We start from the raw sequence: 19,236 nt of genomic DNA, 5'->3' as shown, positions 1-19,236 counted from the left end.
AGATGTACAGTTTAACCGGGGACCCCTCGTCCCATTTTAGTCGAACAATCCTCCATGTTCCATGACACTGTGCCTGTCACTCCGCTCTGAAAGGCATCAGTGGAATCTGCTCGAGATGAAAAAAAGTGGGAATCCGGTTGGAGAGCAGAGATGGCAGCCGTTTAGAGAAGACATGACATCTGCTTGACAGTTAACCAGCATGTGTGCATGTCAGATGAGAGACCAGAGACAGGAGGAGAGGCTCTCCAGTCTCTCTTTTGTCTGCCTCTGTGGAGACCAAAGTAGTCATGGCGAAACCAGACATAGAGCGCACACTCTTAAAGAAAATACACTTCCAGGCATACTTTAATGTTATGCCAAGGCTACAGTAAACAATGCATCAAAAGTATGAAACAAAGCGAAGTCAATTGCGATTCACTCAAAATAAATTAAATGAAGGAACACAGAGCTTAAATCAGAGAATGTTAGAGATGCTCTGTGTTCCCGAGGCTCCCCCATGGTTACACAGTGAGCTGTAGCATTTACCATAGCAACCACATCTCTGGAGAAACTTCTGTTCATATACGGCTAATTTGTATTCAGATTGATGTTTTTTTGTATTATTGACTGTGTAAAGCACTTGGTGAAGGTTGAAGAAAGATTGTGATCTTGGTTAAATATTGAAGCTGGCGACGTGGGATGGAACACGCTGAGTTTTTTTTTTTTTTTAATATTTAAACAAAACCATGATCTTTAACTCTAAAGCTATCTTGTGGAGTTTTTGAGGTAAACACAGTTATCTTTCAGTTTTGCTCACCATGTACACCCTCCAGGCCAGCCAACTGAAATGAAAGTGTCCGATGAATACTGTTTTATTAAGTGTTATGAGTATTCATCAGAAAAACGGGCATATAGGTCGACTCTGCACGCTCTTTAGGTTGGAACAGGTCAGTGGAGTGTCAGTAGTTGACATCCTGTGAATAAGACTCATCAATCAACTATCTTTCTCCCAAGGGTTACATATTATAGCTTTGAGATACATTCGTACTGTTTGAGATACAGTACGAGTGGAACATACATAACATACTTACATTTAGGGCATTTAGCAGGTGCTTTTGTCCAAAGCAGCTTACAGCACAAACATTCATACACTGATGGCAGTAGCTGCCATGCAAGGTGATGTGCCGACCAGCACATCAGAAGCTGTTTGGCGTTCAGTATCTTGCCCAAGGACACTTCGACATGCAGACCAGGGGAATCGAACCAGCGACATTCCGATGTCAAGATGCTAGCTCTACTCCTGAGCCACAGCTGCCCATATACTGAAGTAATGCACTCATTTGAAACAAAACTATGATCTTTTCAGAGATTAATGGAGATTGTTTTGGAGTTTGTTCATTGATTAGGGAGAGGGTTCATTTGTAGATGAAAAACTGAACTAAACTAAATTGATAGCATTGCCAAAGACCCTTGATTTATTTAGTTGAGAAAAGGGTAACTTTTTACAGGCTTGAGACCCCAGCTTTGTAACAAAGCAAATATCTATCCTTTGCTGTGCTTTGTTGTTAATTGTTGAAGGTATTTTTTGTTGAACTTTTTGATGAGAATTATTTGAACTTTAACCCTAACCTGCAAAAAGAAACCAAAGTGAAATCAAGCTATTGATTTAAAAGCCTCCTATCTTTTAAAGAAGAATTTGAAAATGTTATTGACAGTCGTCAGGGCATGAAAGTCTAAATCTAACAGTAGCTGTCAGTGGTGAAACTTTTGTGTTGTGGATTTGGAGACACCCCTGGAATTGTTAAAAAAAAACATTCTTTGCCTGTATTTTGCTTTTTTCCCTCATCATGTGTTGCCTGGATATCCTCGGGCCACTCCAAACAAATGAAATTAAAACAAAACCGGCACCCGCTCATCAAAACACTGCTCCTTCACACTGCTAATGGTCAAAAACTCCACAGGCGTTTCAGCCCTTTTAAGATGATGCAAGACTCAGACTCCAGTCTCCGGTGTCAAAATCCTTTATGTGCTTTATGTGCCCGGTGTTTCGACCAGACCTGCTCCCTTTTAGCCTGGCTGACTTCCTGCATCGGAAAAGCATTTAGATATCCTCCAAAACATATTTGGCAAAGGCATTTTAGTATAAACAAAATTTGTAGAGGGAAGAGTTGGCAATGAGCGCCGTCAACTTCTGTCATAAATGTTTTCTCTCAGCCTTCCACGACCTTCAACCAAAGTGTTTATTCTGAAAAGGCAGAAAAATAGTGCGAGATGCAGTTTGTGCTAATGGCAAATGTAGGCTACTGTAGTCCTCATGTAAGATTCATTTTTATGCAATTAACTAGTGTTGTGAGAGGAAATAGTCCGAATGCAGATGATTGCATTTGCCAAAAAAACTCCCTCAGACTAAGAAAATTTCACTTTTTCCTTGCACAGTCAAATTGGTAAGAATTTTAATCATTTTTTTCCCCGTCTTCAGACCTGATTGCTGAAAATATATTCCCAGTGGCACAGAATGACTAAAAGACCTTCTTTGCCAGGTTGCATACGAATGATGATATCAGATTTATTTGGATTATTTTTCCCTCTTCACATTATTCATGAATCAGTAATAAGTCAAGATAAGACAGAGTACAGACGTTTTGCAGCTTCTGCTGGTAAAACCAAACAAGAAGTACAAAATAAATAAAACTTTATACCAAAACTTAACATTCTCTGTAAACAACATATGAGTCGAAGCAAGATACTTCTTCTGGTAGTGGTTCATAAAATCAAATAACTTTAAGTTTTGCTAACTTTAATCAGCAATATTTAAAGAATGTCTCCGAATCTAAATGCATAGTAACAATACGTGTAGTTATATACAGTCATTGGATACACGCGGCACATTGTTTTCATGGAAGACGATCACAAGGTTTCTTGCATTGCTCTTTGTCTTCATGCAATGTTAAGATGAGATGATGAAAAATGCACATACGGTGTTGTCAGCTAAATGTGGCAGAAAATGATATGAGATGAAATGAGAAACAGGCCGTAATAGTTCTCTGATGGCGTGTCTGAACATCCCTTATTACATTTTCAGCGCTGTCTCGAGAATGAGTAACCGTGTCAGGACAACAGTTTCGCGGCAGAAAAGGCTTTGAGCCTGTGTATAAGTCTTTTCTCTGCCTCTCTGCCGCCGCTGTCCCTGGGTTTAATAACTTCAGTAGCCTTTTCACTTATAAGGCTGTATGATTCCTTGAGGGACTCCAATTGATCAGTCAGTGGTGGGCTCTAACGTCTTGGCAGCCAGATGAATGGTACTGACATGGACTTCATCTAAACCACTAAAGCATACACTTGGGAAATGTGAGAGCCCACTCATCTGTTTCTATGTCCTTTCTGTCTAAAGAATCGTCCTCTGTAAGTAAAAGATAAAAGAGAGGAGAGGAAAGAACTGATGAGCAAGCAGAACTCACATTTTATGTTAGTAATGATCTCAAACGCTTCTTGTTTGCTGTTTGGGTTATGATTGGCTTGTATGTTGGTCTTTGTGCCCTAACAGGAAGAAGTAATGTAATATGCTATAAAACTTTTCTTACAGATCTCCAAAAACACTTTAGACTTGGAGAAAAAAGGATGTTTATAATTGCCTTCAAAGAGGAGCCATGTTATGGTTTTCTGATCTGTAGGGACGATAGTGTTTTTGCTCCTTTTGCCATATCTCTACAGTCTAGGAGAGTTAAAATCTTATCTTGACCAATGATCATAACGGACATAAAGAAGAACACGTAGGTTGAGAAACACTGCAATATTCCTTTAAACTAAACTCCTGACGTCTCTCCCAGGCGTGGGTCGTGTCTTTGGTCTTGCTCGGCCTTATTGTCAGCTCAGCAGGTTTACAGCTGGGTGGAAATGAGTCAGTCTTTTTCTGAATATGGTAATCCCATTAAACATTGGTCTTGCGAGATTCCCCTTTCCTGCTTCTCACCAGGCAGGAGGAATGAATGTTTCATAAACCAACACCTCGGTGAATCCTTGGATCGCTGCCACATTAGCAAACTTTCAAGAAATGTGGCCATTTGAATCGTTTCACCTGGAACTACTTTTAATCCCCACTCACATTTTCCTTTTTTAATGAGTGCTTTGGCTGTGCGAAGCCGGCAGCGGCTACAGGATCCTCTTTACCTGGAAAATATGCCGCGGCTCGCTGTGTTCAGCGCGTGGAAGCTTTTTTTCGAGTCGACCATAAATGGGTTATCGGTATCTGGAGCAAGCAGTGTGATTTGAATCATTACTAATTCATAAGGTGTCTCCATTGTATGGCCTACAAACTCTGTTTTTATGGCTGCTGCTGATTCTGCGGTCTGGGCCTGTGGCCAGGACGTGACTCTGTTTTCAGTGTTTTGATCTGCTTCTGCAATTGCCGCCTGGAAAAGGCCGACTGGCAGCACGATGCATGAGTCGGGATTGAAACAGAAAAACACACGCTGTATGTTTTGCTCAATTTCTCCGTGGTGAAAGCCTGCTGAAGCCGCCGCACTTGTTGCCTCATGCCTCAGTAGATAAAGAAGTTTGTTTCCTGTCAGGCTGATACATGTGTTCATGTCATCGAGGCGGTCAGAAGTAGCATTTGATCTGATGTTAATTCGAGTGTGCATTCGACTGGCCTCCCGTGTTCTCTGCACTTCAGCCGACTAGTTCCCCGACTGCTGTGTGTTTTATAAGTTACTCGCTGTGAATCGCTGTGTACCACGTTTAATTATTAACACGTTTTTACCGTAATGTACTTCGGCAATTGTGTTTTTTTTTTTCTTTCATGCAATCTCTTGAAAGCTTGTTGATTAGGCGTGAAGATGTGCAAGCAGAGTGTGCGCAGCTGACAACAGTATAAATCCTGCTTGTGATTCTCTGCATACGGACCCCTCTGCGTTTCGGAGCGCAGTCATTAACAAAATAAATCATGTTGCGCTTCATATTTTGCCCTCATCAGTGTTTTAGTCGCTGTGATGTCAGTAAATCAGCATCAGAGTGGTGCAGCTAACCATGAAATGGCCTTTTCTGAATATTCCCCTGTCTGAGGTTAGTTTACAGGTCATTGATATTTACGACTTTGTGTCTTCTCTTATTTGTCACGCAGCAGTCCCTGAATCAGTTTAAACCTTTATGTTTACCGAGCACCTTGAGGAAAAACTCAGTAGATTTCACTTTACTCTGCACATCATACAGATTATAGATGACCTTTACTTTTTCTGGGTACATAATAATGCACTAAAGCTTTAAAGAAGTTGAAGTTATCTCTTAATTTGTGCCTCAACACTGATTTTTATGTGGGTTTTTTTTGGCTGTGGCTCAGATTACTAATGGTGATTACTACCATCAAAAAAATTGTCAAATGTTTTTGTCGGCTCCAAAATGATTTGTTTTGTTTATCTCTGTGTAAGAATTCTGACTCTGGAGGGGGCAGCTGATGAGATGGAATGCCAGGTTTAGACGTCGAATGTCATCAATAACACCTTCAAATATAAAGTTAGCTTAGCTTAGAAAAGACAGGGAGCAGTTAGCAGACAGTTAGCCTGGCTATGTCCAAAGGTAACAAGGTTCACATGGAAGCTCCACTTCTATAGCTCAGTAATTAACCGGTTAGCTACATCGTCTTTGTTCAATCTGTGCAAAAAACTGTTCAACGCTTAAACACTACGGATTGTATAATGTAAGGTATAATCAGTGAACTGTTTTTTTGTGACTTATCAACTATCATACATATGTATTTTCTCATGTATGGCTCCAGCTGTGATACCATCTGTGAAGTGGGAACAGCACATGTACCGCAGCTGGGGACGCTTCTGCTTTTGAAAAGTGTTGATTGGGTTTCTCAGGTTGTACCTGTTAAATATAAATGTGGATAATTATTTAAGGTGGCTCTGCCTAAGGCTTTCTGTTTGTAGTCGCTAAAGAATGCCACGGTGTTTTATCATCTGTCCCAACCCAAAATGACTAGATCCATCACAGAGGTTAATCAAAAATAAGAAATAATTCTGTGAGTTAGATGTCTCAGGTAGAGATTTAAAATCCCATTTGAAAAAAAACATATAATTTGCATTTAAAATACAGATAATTTGTACTGAAATGTCATCTTTACTTTCATCAACTGTTGAGTCTCAGATGTACTTGTGTATTTGTTAGGCTATTTGTTCACCCAGTGACAGTGCATTAAGATTCGTGCCGAGTATTGGTTTTTAATAACTGTTATTTGTTAAAGGTTTATTCAGTGAGTTGTCGTCATTTTTCTTTTTTCAATGACCAGTGCACAGGCCACATTTCAGCAGCGAGTAAATACAACTTTGCTACCAAAGGATGTGATTCATGGTTTCGATTGGCTCTCATACATAATATTTTTTTCAGAAAATGTTTAAACCTTATGAGTCAAATTCTGGACTTTTCTTTTTACTTTTAGACTTGATGACTAGTCCAAGTCAGCAAACCAAAACGACCCAAACCAACCCTTCTCTCAGGTCTATTGTTCCTTTTTTCAGAAATTCTTGAGAAATTCAGAAAATTGGTACACAACAGAAAAAATTACTTTATTCTGGGAATTCAAGGATACCTATAATCTCACATCAATCACAGACTCTTTTTAGGACTCAATAATAGGCCTGTGATAGACGTTTGGTTGAGGGTTTTTTTTTTTTTGTACATAGTACCTCCTCAGTAGTGTCAAGATGACAAGTGAAACATCCTGTTCATTAAAGCTGGCACATGAAATGTTTCTGACTCTGGCTCGTGAAGCCTCCCCGTCAGCGCCGGGCTGAACGCCGTGCTTCTGTTTTTCATGTATCCCCTGTTGTGCTTCTATCACTGTATCTTGTGCTTGACTGGCCAGGTGAGGCAGATACAGCTGGTGGTGCTGACAGTTGGAACAGTGTGTTGATTTTGATGCCTCGCTACCTGCGTGTTAGATCAATTGTTTGATTGGTGCAGAAGCTGAACGCGACCCTTGGCTTTGCTCTAACCTTTATGATTAGTTCTTTGATAAGGACTTTACTCAGTCACTGGCAACAAGTTTCAGTTCAAAAATGAATGTACAGCGCTGCCCCACGAGGTTCAGTCTCCAGAGGAATTTCTCCCGGGGCTTTCTGAGCAGGGACCTGATTTATTTTGAGTTATAAGAAAAATTGCATCCCACTTTTAATGTATATGTGACCTATAAAAGTGATGGGTTTGTCTGTGTTTTTTTTTTTTTTTTTCTTTCAGCTTCTAAACACTGTTCACTGAATAAGAAAATGGATTAATGTCGGAATGACCTTGGCTGAATTGTCAGGAGTGTAATTATTTTCAAAAATCTCACTTTATTTGACACAATTCATCAAGGCTCAAGGTCATTTGCCATTCTGCAACACAGGGTTGTACAATGAAATGCAAATGGTTGTCCACAGAAAAACTATTTTTTTATAGTGGACTGTTGCGGATGACTTCAGGAGTCTCACAGCCTGAGAAAAGAAGCGGCTTTGTCTGGAGGTGTGGAAGCGGATACTTCTGTATCATTTGTCAGATGGCAGCAGTGCGAACAGACTGAAGCTGGGGTGGGTGGGTGTTGTCTTTGAGCATCCTTTGGGCTCTGTGCAGACATCCCACCTCACTGGTATCATGCTATGTGCATAAAATGGGCACTATGGATTTTTCAGGAGGTTTTAATCACCTGCTTCAGAGCCTTCAGTGCATGAATTTAACCTTGCGTTTCCTGAAGAAGCAGAGCCTTTTCTGTTCTTTCTTTTTATTTACAGGTGTGACAAGCATGACAGATTCTCTGTGATGTTGACTCCCAGGCACTTACTGTAAGGCTATGTACTGTACTGTATGTACTCTAAGTGCTATCTGTAATTTAAGCGATTTCCCCTTGGGGATCAATAAAGTATTTCTGATTCTGATTCTGATGTTCAGACTGCAGGCAAATCAGGCTATGTTCACATTATTAGCCTAAATTTCAGGCAGTCTTGACAGCAGAATATCAGATTCAAAGCGATTTTTGCAAATCAGGCCCAAAACACATGTGGAGGTAGTTTGAAATGTGATTCTGGAGCCTGGATTTTGCTCGGCCGCTCTAATTCACTTCCGCCTCTCTGGATTTGACGTTGTTGTTCTTTGTCTCGGTGTGAGTGACACAAAAGACGCTTTGAAATCAGATGTGAGCAGACAGAGATTCCAGACGGAGATGCATCTGTAGAAATCTGATTTGAATATCATTTCAAGCCTCCACCAAATGTGGTGTGGATCCCAATACAAAAATCACATTTCATGGGTTTTTCTTGCCGTCCAGACTTCCTAAAAATCAATCTGGATACAATATGGATATGCCAAAAACCCGATATGCCATTTGAGCTGGAGGTCTGAACACTTTTGTTGACATTGGGCTGTGGATTGTTGTTTTTTAATCAGCGCTGTAAATGTGATCCTCTCAAATCGCTGTATTTTTATTTTATTGTGGGTGAATGACTGGCAGCTGTTGAATTAAACATATTCTGTCCCACATTTCTTTATGTAACAGTTCTGGAACATGAAAGCACGATTTTGGAAACAAAAGGACTACCGAATTTAAGAATACAAATTTACCCATGAACGTTTTTATAAATAAAGCCAAGGGAGATGATTTTCTCTCTCCTGCCTGCCTCGTTTCACCGCGCTCTCTAACTCTCACATAGAAACCATGTTATATAAAGTCAAAGCGAGTGCAGCAGCCAGTGTGACAGGTAAAGTAAGCAAACTGGAAGGAGAGTGCATCTGTCAACTCCTCCTTTTTGTGTGTCAGGGGATTCACACATTGGAGAGCCTTATTGATGAACGCCCTGTGCCCTCATTAAAGCAATCAATGACTATATTTCACCATGAACTAATTGACAGTGCTCTGTTGTTCAGAGTGTTTGACACACAGCAGTGTAATAAACGTGATAACTGACTGCTTGTCAGAAGCGGAAATAGACATAATCTTCAACCAGGTCTTTGGAGCCACCACTGAGAGTTTGTGTAGATGATTTTGGGGGTTTTAATGCAGCTGTTACACAAGTCTCATTACCGTTTATTCAAAACATGAATGAGATTTTTATCATAAGTGATTTTACCCCTTTAATTTTGGGTTTTAACCGGCTTGTAATTTACACTGAAATGAGCCTTTTGAATCTTATTTTACAACAAGTGAAAATCACTTAGAGCGCTGTCAGCCACATTTGCTTATTTCAAGCAAAACCAATTCTTATATTTAAAGTGCTTTCACTTACATTTGATTGGGTGTTATTACAGTGATTAAAGGTAATGCTGATAACATTTTTTGTTTTAGAGCTTGTAGAAATGTGCAGATTAAAAGTGTCTCCCTTCCTTTAAAACGTTACTTAGATTGTGAATTAACAATTTGAAACATTTCGCAGGTCAAAAATTATTGTTTTGTCAGTGTAGGAATTTTAACAGTTGGTTTGTCAGACAGTCAAATTATACCGTTTGATATTCCCGTGTTATCTGTGTTCCATCAGTGGCAGGAGTCTTGGTAGTTGCCAGGTTGTGGTAAAATATGTGAAAATGTAATCTAATGTTAGCTAGATAGCGTAAGTAACTTTAACGTTAGCTAGCATGAGCAATGTTAATGTTAGCTAGCCCGCTTTGGCAAAATGAATTCTTGCTTATGTTTGCTACATTAACTATAGCTAGCTTTGGCGGCAGGGGCGCTGCCAGGGATTTTGGGCCCCATGAAAAGAAATATTACTGGGCCCCTGTATATCCGGCCATGAGGCCGGCGAAAATTTGTTATGCTGTTTACATAAAACTGTGCATTTTAATGATATTTTTGACTATAATTTCCTATATGTGTGAAAAGAACAACATGACAGTTACTTGGTAGGGGAAGCACTGAACACTCAGAATACAATGGAATTTAGATTAATTGTCTGCAAGTCTGCAACTTTAATGGTTAAAATATAAAATTCTCTTAAATTAAATTACCTGAAAAATACAAATGCATGACATACATGAATTATATAGAATTTCCTGTAATACCATTTGAAATAGCAGCACCATCACCAGATTCAGGTTTCCTCCCACCATTCTGTTTTACTGTCAGTGATTTGATCAAAAATAACTAAAGAAAATGTGATTTTCACAACCAGTACCCCACTGCTCACTGTTTCCCTCTTGTAGCCCTGCATTTAGGTCTAATTTATCTCCAAAATTACTATCACTGCATGAAAAGTGGGATTTTCGTCAGTATGCGGCACTGTAGATTGACGTGGAATTTCAGGTTTGCGGCAATTTGCAGGCAACACTGAAAACTGACGTAAATTGTCGGAAATTGACATGGGCCTTGCTTGGCAGTTGTCCCCCCATGACCCCCCTCCCCCTGATTCTAGGGGAGGCTTTAACATGTAAATGAAAATGCTGTGAGCTATACAAATGCAAATCAGGGTAGCAGGGGGAGTTTTACCCCAGGTGACCTTGTTCTAAAAGGTGTTAACTTCATTTTAAGAAAATCTCTGGTATAAATAGATGAGGCTCAGTATAGCCTAATTATAAACCCTTATATTTGAGCTTGAATGGATTTATTTAATGAAAGTATGCTAGATCAATTACTGTGTATGTCATTAGCAATGGCCAATGTTATGTAAAAAAGATTATTTATTCTTTTTTCTCTCTCTCTCTCTCCTGGGAACAAGTTAAAGATAAAACTCCAGTTGTTAAGAAGTTAAAATGTGCATGAAATATTTTGAGATAACCAAGATATTAAAAGTATTTCTATCATTTCATGGGTTCTGAATGTTTTAAAAGCAGTTGAAAAGTCATTCTTATTGCCCGTGAGAGTTCATGACCTGTAAGATTTTTTACACTTCCGGGTAGACCGGCGCGTGAGTGACGAGGAAGAAGGAGCGGAGAGTTAATGGCGTCGAGCAGCTGACGGTGGACTGTGTGTGTCGTGTTTTATCACTAACAGACTGAACTGTTGTCTGACGACGTGCTGTGAGTGTGTGCGTTGGACTCTCCATCGCAGTCGAAGTGTTTGTTTTTTAATGGACACGAAGCAAGTTCGGCTAAGATAGCTAGCAGGAGCTAAGCTAGGCTAGCAGGAGCTAGGCTAGCGGCCCGGTCATTGTCGAGAGGACGTCTGCGCGGACGGGAGAAGCTTTGCCGAGTCGCCACGAAGAATGTCGCAATACCACACAATTTCTCTTTCAAACATGCACCTCACCCCCAACACACACTTAGACCAGCCACTGCACTCAATGTAAAAACTGTATGCTGTCTTACATTATGTTTTTGTTGTTGTTTTTATTAAGTTTGTAATATACGTTTATATTTTGTTAAAAAAATCTATAAAAAATAATAATGATAATAATAATAATTTATCTCCAAAACTGTACGTGGTGGAATTAGAGTTGGGGTGGAAAAAAATACATAAATGAGGCTCTATGGTTGTTGCGATTTCATATTGTTAAAGTTTCTCTGATTGGATTGAGAGCAGTCACTTAGTCTGCAAGCACCAGAAAATTTCTCCTCTTTTCCTACTGCAAAGCAAGGGGTGAGAGTCCCAAACTACTGACCAAACATAGTATTTCAGTGAGTTTATAGTTCAGTTTCAGTGATAGCTAAATTTCAACAAAACAAAATAAAGTTATAGGCTATATGCTTTTTAAACCATTTAAATCATTCTGAAATAAATACATACTATGTGTTTTTATTTCAGAATGATCTTTATTCATTAATTTCAATTTATCCTTTTTTCCATAGTAACAGATTAATTCAACACAGAGCTGCTCACCTCCTTCCTCAGTTGTGGGTAGGCCTACTGGGGCTGGTTCAGGGGTAGGGGGCTCACGGGGCTCACAGACAGCTGCGGCTGCTGCTGCTGCACTTGACGTGTCTGTTCAAACATGCATCATTTTTGACAGGAGGGGTGGGCAACTGATGAAATATGGGCAGCTTGCTAAACGTGAACAGTGAAATCTAAAAATCCAGAGTTTTCTTCCAAAATATGAGCTAATATGGGGAAGAAAAGTGAGCTAGCTTAAAAACCACAAGGTTAAGATAAACAACAGACTAATGTGTTCCAGAACAGAATCTCGGTCTCCTTACTGACTGAACACCGCACCGCGCAGCAGTTCAGTTGATTCGATGGGAGGACCGAACCATTTTACGTAAGGGGGGGTGGGGGGCCTTGAGAAATGTTTCCAAAATAAACTTAGTGTTATTATCAGTGCATTAAGTGATGTATATTTATGATTATAAACTAACAAATTAGTGTCATATTACTTTTGTCAGTATTATAATTTTATTAGGGGCCTTTCTGGGCCCCTGTCAATGATGGGCCCCTAGAATCCTTCCCCTTATCCCCCCCTTTTCGGCGCCCCAGTTTGGCAGCATCAACTTTAGTTAGCATTAGCAATGTTAGCGTTGCATAATGTCATATTTGTGCAAAGATGTAAGCAAAATATAATGTATGCTTTAATTAGTGGACCCAGTCATTTAAAGGGGCATTATGTAGTTTTGGAGAAGAAACTCTGAATTTGTGTATTAATTATATTAATGAGGTAATGACACAAACTCAGTGATATTTATTATTTCCATAACTGAATAAACAAGTTGTTCTCAGAGGATAATCAGATCCCCGGGGACACTATTAGAAGATAGACAAGTGTCAGGGCCCGCCAAATATGATAAAAGTAAAACAGCGTGAAGTTGTGTTGTCCTTTATGGTTGAGCTGTTTATTCAGTTTATTTAGTCATGAATGAACCAAGCAAGTTTATTTGTTTATTTAGTTTGTTTGGGTGCAACAAATCAGTCAATGAAGATGTTTCTCTTCTGATTAAAAAATGTCCTCCACAAAACTACATAGTGCACCTTTAATGCGAGGACACAACTTGACCATCTCTAAAGACAGATTCTTGACATTTCAGAATCAGAATACTTTATTAATCCCGGGGGGGAAATTCGTTTTTGTTCCAGATGCTCCGTGCAAAGTAGAAATAGAAATATAGCATGAATGGAAACAAGAGATAAAGATATAAATAAAATAGTAAAGTAGACAATAGAATAAAATAATAAAGTAGACGATCTCAAGTGTTCAATGACCACTCCAATTATTTACAAATATACAGTGCAATATATATATGGTATGGGAATGGTATTTGCTGTACTATGAATAATACATTTTAAATAATAAATTGAAGCTGATCTAAGTGTCTCTGTATCTAATGCCTGGGCGTACAGCGTAGGAGAAGGGTAGAACAAGGTGAGGTTCCCTCTCTTTTGCCCTCCAGCTCTGTGCAGGTTCTGGCTGCTTATTGGCATTTATCAATCAGGGATTGATGAATACGATTGTAGAGCGGAGTGCTTTGCCTCAGAGTGGTATTGATTGGCTGAAGGGTTGGGCCTTCTGCCACTTCTCATTAGCGGTCTCTGTCCTGTCACCCTTCTTTGTGTCTCGTCTCTCCCGCTTGCCGACTTGGGGGCCTGGTGATTCTAACTGATGACAGTCCTAAGTGCTTTAATAGAAATGTATTGATCACAGGTGTTGTGACCCATTTACATGGCTGTCTCACTACATACACCCACAGACAGAATGGGAGAGAGCATATAGAGGAACCAGGCAGCCTCTCTCCTATAGTGCATGCATGATGTCAGCTGCTCCTGTTTGTGCCATATAAAGAGCAGGTTTGTCCTGTGAGCAGGGTGACAGGGTGACCCTGGTGGTTAGACAGACCATTTTACAAGCGGAGAATCACAGGGTTCAGTGGCCCATTCTCGAGGTGTCCTTGAGCAAAAAACATTGACCTCTTACCTTCCCAGAGCTGCAGCTCCCAAATGAGTGCATTTATGTATGTTTCGCTGCAAAGACCTGAGAAATAAACCACACCGATGGTTGTGTGAAATATGGCTAAAGGGTTCCCGGTAACAAACATACAAAATTTGGTATGATTTATGAAAATTGTTCTTGACAATTTATTCCCTATCTTTGATTATTTGCATGTTCTCATCCAAATAAAGGACCACAAAGAATACTTTAAAAGCCATCCAATATCATATATCATTGTTTTCAAAACAACATGACTGTCAGCTTACCAGCGACAGGCATCCTGGATCAACTTCAATGTGCGGCTGTTGTTTGGTTTGGTTTGGGAAAAAAACATCATGATTTGGGCTACTATGTTATTAATGTCATTTAAGTTACAAATATCCCTACATTACATACAGTACATGAATGCACTTTGGTGTGTATGTGACGTTAGTGCAGTACGTTAGAAAGTAGAGTGTTTCTGAGGAACTTCTGTGTTGTGTTCATTTCTAAACCAACACGAGCCTCTGTTAGCAGAGCGAAGAGAGGCGCTGAGGCGAGGCGCTGGAGAACATACATAAAAGAAAACAAATTCCTTATGTGTCTCATTTTACATCAGCCATTTTTCAAATATATCTGCAAGGGAAATGTGTGATGTTTTTTTGAATGTGTAAATATGATTGAATGTGGTGTTACAGTGAGTAATGCCAAGTGAATTTAATTGTCTCCTGTTAACTGTTAACTTTCTTGTGATGTTTAAGTTCGTTTTTTTTTTTTTTTAGCTGTTCTACCCAATTACTTCGAGGCTGTGGTCGTTTACTTCTTGTGCCTCCATGCTGTGACGTAGATTAATATTTCTTATCTTTCTCTCTGCTCCATCGCCTCACATACAACACTCAGTGTATAGTTACAACAGTAGTCAGACAGTTCATAGTTGTTTCTTCTCGTACAGATCGTTACCAGCTTGGCCTGACCACGGCGCCCTGCTCTCTGACCCCTCATCCTGTCCACACTGCATGGTGGTTTTGTGTCCAGCCTCAGAGTCAGCGACCTTTGCCAGCAGCTGCAGTTTTAATCAGCAGTTCTCTCCACATGGGCAGCCCCGGCCAGCCACTTTCTGCACCTTAATGAGTCGAGAGTCCCAGGCCAGAACTAGCCGTAGCTCTTTTTTTCTTCTTCTTTCCTCCTGTTCACAGTACACTACAGCAGAGTGGGCGTACAAAGAGAAAAAAAAACTACATCCAAAGACTAGCAGATGAGGTAGTGAACATTTGAAAGGCTGTTAGTGTCACAGCTAATTCAACTACACTGCACGAGTAGCATTATATTTCTATGCCTCTGCCTTTGTGATATGTGATGCCGGCGCGTTAAAACAAGCGCGTACTTTCCTCACCCTGACGGCAAACACGTGTTATTTGTTTTCCATTATAATCAGGTGATTTACCATGATTGTCTTTGCCCGTCGCACCTCTTGCGATTGCCTTTTGTCCACGCACGTCTACCTCTTGAACAAAGTTTGAATATTCTATCCGAGCTGCTCCAACTTTTGAAATTAACTTTGACCGGGAGGGGCGTGCTGGTGGCTTAAAGATAATCACATCAAGGGAGCGGAGCCTGACCCGTTTTTGCATCAGTAAGTTTCTGCTCGGTGAAAAGCACTCGATCTGCAATTGTTGTCTTGCCTTTTGTGGGAATGGTGAATAGCACCTTATTGATTGGAAGCAAAATGTTTTTAATGTTGTAGATGAGATTTTTTTGGATTGCCGGCTAATGGGAAGATGGAGGCTCGCTGCAATCTATTCTCAAGTCAAGTCCCAAATTGAAAATCTTTACAGCCGTAATTAAGGCTTATCTGAAAGGAATGTCAAAACTTTTCAAATGCTTTTTTTTTTTCCTCCCCCACCCACCATCCATCCATCCATCCAATCCTGGTTGTTACATGTAAATACACAAACACGGTCAGAATGGCGATGAGTCTATGCAGAAAAAGTAATGAATATAAAATAGAGAGCAGTATCGATGTTTGATCAAGCTTAATGGCAGAGAAAACCGTGTCCACGTAATTGATATTGTTATGTTCTCCCAGGTTTAGAGATGTTAATCAAGTCATCTTTGAGAAGTATGTGTGTTTTTGACGTTGCGTAACTCCATCGATAGATCCCAATGGAGGCGTTCTCCCTCCGACCTCTGGTAGGGGTGCAGGGTCACTGGATTAAGTATGTTGCTCAAGGATACGCGGACAGGTGGGGCTGCACTGTGGTTCAAAGCCGGGGCCCCTCCGCCTGGGAGATGACCTGGATTTCAAGTAGCCGTTATGTTTGGATGTTTGAAACGAGACCGGGCTGAGAAATTACTCAAACGTCTTCAGACAGACATGCTGTTTCCACCCCTGTGTCCAGATTTCGGGCCAAGCTCCAGGCCTCTGGCTATAGACTCACAGTCCAGAGAGTAATCTTCTTGTCTAACCACCTGCGAAAAAAACCCAAATAATATGCATAATATCCTGTTCGTGAGGTCGTGATTAAAAATGCTTGCTCAAGACTTTATATCAAGTACCGCAGTGGAATTTATGAAGAATAAATAAAAAAAAACCTCTGAAAAAGCCAAAATTATTCATGAATTGATCCCCCTTAGTGTTGTTCGTGTATCCAAAGCATCATGTCTTTTTTTTTATTTACAGTTTGGATAGAAAAAGAAAATAAAGAAGACCAAATAAAAACAAAACAAATCCACAACACTTAGGATAATACCCCAGAGGTTACAGGCAAAAAAAAAGAGATATAGATATAATACACTTTCTCTGGAGATCATTGCATCACCGATACTTCTCAACCAGACTTCTGCAACTTCAAGGTTCAGGTTTCTATTCATTATAAAAGCTTTATATCTAGAGCATTCGAGACGCTTCTCAAAACTAGATGTCTGCCCTTCATTAGTGAGTATCTATTGCCCTTGTGAACTATTATCTCGTTAAAGCCCCTGCAACGCTGAGGCTGCAACCTCCATCATTATCAGTACGAGGACCTTTAGCCAGTGATTCAAACAAGAAACAATTTGATTTCCTTAGTTTTTCACAGAAGGAAATTGCTAACGTTATCAAGTGTGTTACTGCAGATTTCACTCAGTCCGCTTAAACTCCTTACACTTCTTGGTATAGTGATACATCCACATTTAATATTAAACGTAACATATTTTGACTTTCCTTCCCAAGATTGTCTTACTTCTGTGCAGGGCCATATCGTACGTATTAAAGATCTTCTCTCTTCACTGCCATGCCAGCACAGGTCGGACACATGGGGATCCATTTTAGTTTCCGTAAAGTTTAATATCGTCAGCGTGACATTTTTGCTTTACATATTTGTATCGAAGATTTTGAAAAGCAGTAGCATAGTGTCTAGTGGAAGGTGTTTTCGATGATCACATTCCCAAAGCCTCATATATCTTATTCTGATGTGCAGATGAGCTTTATTGTTGTCCAGACACATCATTGTCAGTAGTACAGCGCAGTATGTTGAACATGGGCACTGTATTTATTTCAACAATTAAAGGAGAACTTCGGTCGATTACAACATGCAGCTTTATCGCTCAAGCTACCCTTGCCTAGTCAGTACCGAAAACGCGAACACTTTTGGTCCACCCCTAACAGGGCTCCTTGAATGGAGAGTTAGCATTGACAGCTAACAGCATGGGGTCAGAAATTTACACTGTGTTTTAAGTGTCTTAACATGCTCCAAATCTCACCCCAAAAGGTATGCAGCATGATCAGACACCTAAGAACACAGCACTGTAGTGTTTATGACTCACAATGAATCAAAAAGTGGTTAAAACAGTGTGTTTGTGCAAGCAGCTACATACCGTTTGTTGACTCTCTGCTCTGCTCTCTGCAAGAACCATTAGCATGGGCAAACAAGCTAGCTCTCGGTGCAGAGCGAATAGACTCATAACAGGCTATTGTAAGGCTAATGGCTCATGGCAGGCTGTAACATGAACATGTACGTTATGAACAGAAAAACGAAACTGCTGGAATACGTTTCTGTCTGCAAAATTCAAGTTTCCGTCGCTGCCAGTGAGGGAGTAAGTGCACGCTCAACGGATCGACTAGTTTGGTCTATGACATGGATGTCAACAAACGGTATGTAGCTGCTTGCACAAACACACTGTTTTAACCACTTTTTTATTCATTGTGAGTCATAAACGCTACAGTGCTGTGTTGTAAGGTGTCTGCTCATGCTGCATACCTTTTGGGGTGAGATTTGGAGCATGTTAAGACGCTTAAAACACAGTGTAAAGTTCTGACCCCATGCTGTTAGCTGTCAATGCTAACTCTCCGTTCAAGGAGCCCTGTAAGAGGTGGACCAAAAGTGTTCGCGTTTTTGGTACTGGCTAGTCAAGGGTAGCTTGAGCGATAAAGCTGCATGTTGAAATCGACCGAAGTTCTCCTTTAAGGCTGTACAATATTGGTAAAAAATACAGTTCCTTTTTTTCTGTAATAGTTTATTTTGCAATATAAAAAGTACAGTAAAATCATAGAATAGAAATAAAATAGCTCCATCAAACCATTAATGACAATAAAGCTGAATAGCAAGTAGATTGTGAAAGACTCACAGTTCAATCTTCTTGGTCAACAGTTCAATTCAATCAAAAGAAAGACAACTCAAGGTCCACTGTGGAACTTGTTTTTTTCCATCACAGTAAATTATCCCATCAGAAAGACTTCCGACTTTTTAGATTAGTCAAGGAAAATGAAAAAAAAAAGATTTTTCTTTTTGTATCCAACAGCAGAAAAGTTGTAGCAGCATGTGATAAGTTAATTTGCCTTGCTTAAAATTGCAAATGCTGTGATGTGACTAACCCGCATGCACACGTGGTCATGCCTATGCTCAGACAATATATTGTGCAAGCCAAACAACAATCCAAACACAGGTAGCTGGTGCCCCCCCTGCCTGCATGTTTTAGACATTCCCCTGCCCCAACACACCTTATTCGAATTAATGGGTCATTATCAGGCTGCAGCAGAGCTCGATCATGAGCTGATCATTTCAATCAGGTGTGTTGGGGCAGAGGAAGTGTCCCCAGGAACAGGATTGAAAAGTACTGCCATATATGTATATATATATATATATATATATATATATATATATATATATATATATATATATATGTGTATATATATATATATATATATATATATATATATATATATATATATATATATATATATATTTATATTTATATATATATTGCTGGTCCTGTTAATATCCAATAATGTGTAGTAATCAGCAGTTTTTACACCTGTTTGAAAGAGGTTTGCTAAAAGCTACAGTGCCCAGCTGTACAAAATGACTCTGCAGTTTTAAAAATATATACCTGTGACTCTTTTTGTCTTCAGAAGAAACACCTTGGCTCTGATTGACAGAAGAAAACAGACCATTTTTTTTTGTCCTTCAATGGGAATTGTATGAAGAAGGGG

General features: G+C 39.8%; 1 protein-coding gene across 1 annotated transcript in view; it reads left to right on the top strand.

Annotated features, from left to right (window-relative positions):
• Positions 1-19,236, top strand: part of tafa3a (TAFA chemokine like family member 3a) — a 110,991-nt gene that overhangs the window by 78,546 nt on the left and 13,209 nt on the right. The gene's annotated exons all lie outside the window — the stretch shown is intronic.

This window comes from Sparus aurata, chromosome 6, assembly GCF_900880675.1.
Source record: "Sparus aurata chromosome 6, fSpaAur1.1, whole genome shotgun sequence".
Classification (NCBI taxonomy): Eukaryota; Metazoa; Chordata; class Actinopteri; order Spariformes; family Sparidae; genus Sparus; species Sparus aurata.
The sequence above is the reverse complement of the archived record's forward strand: the minus strand, read 5'-3'. Positions and strand labels throughout refer to the sequence as shown.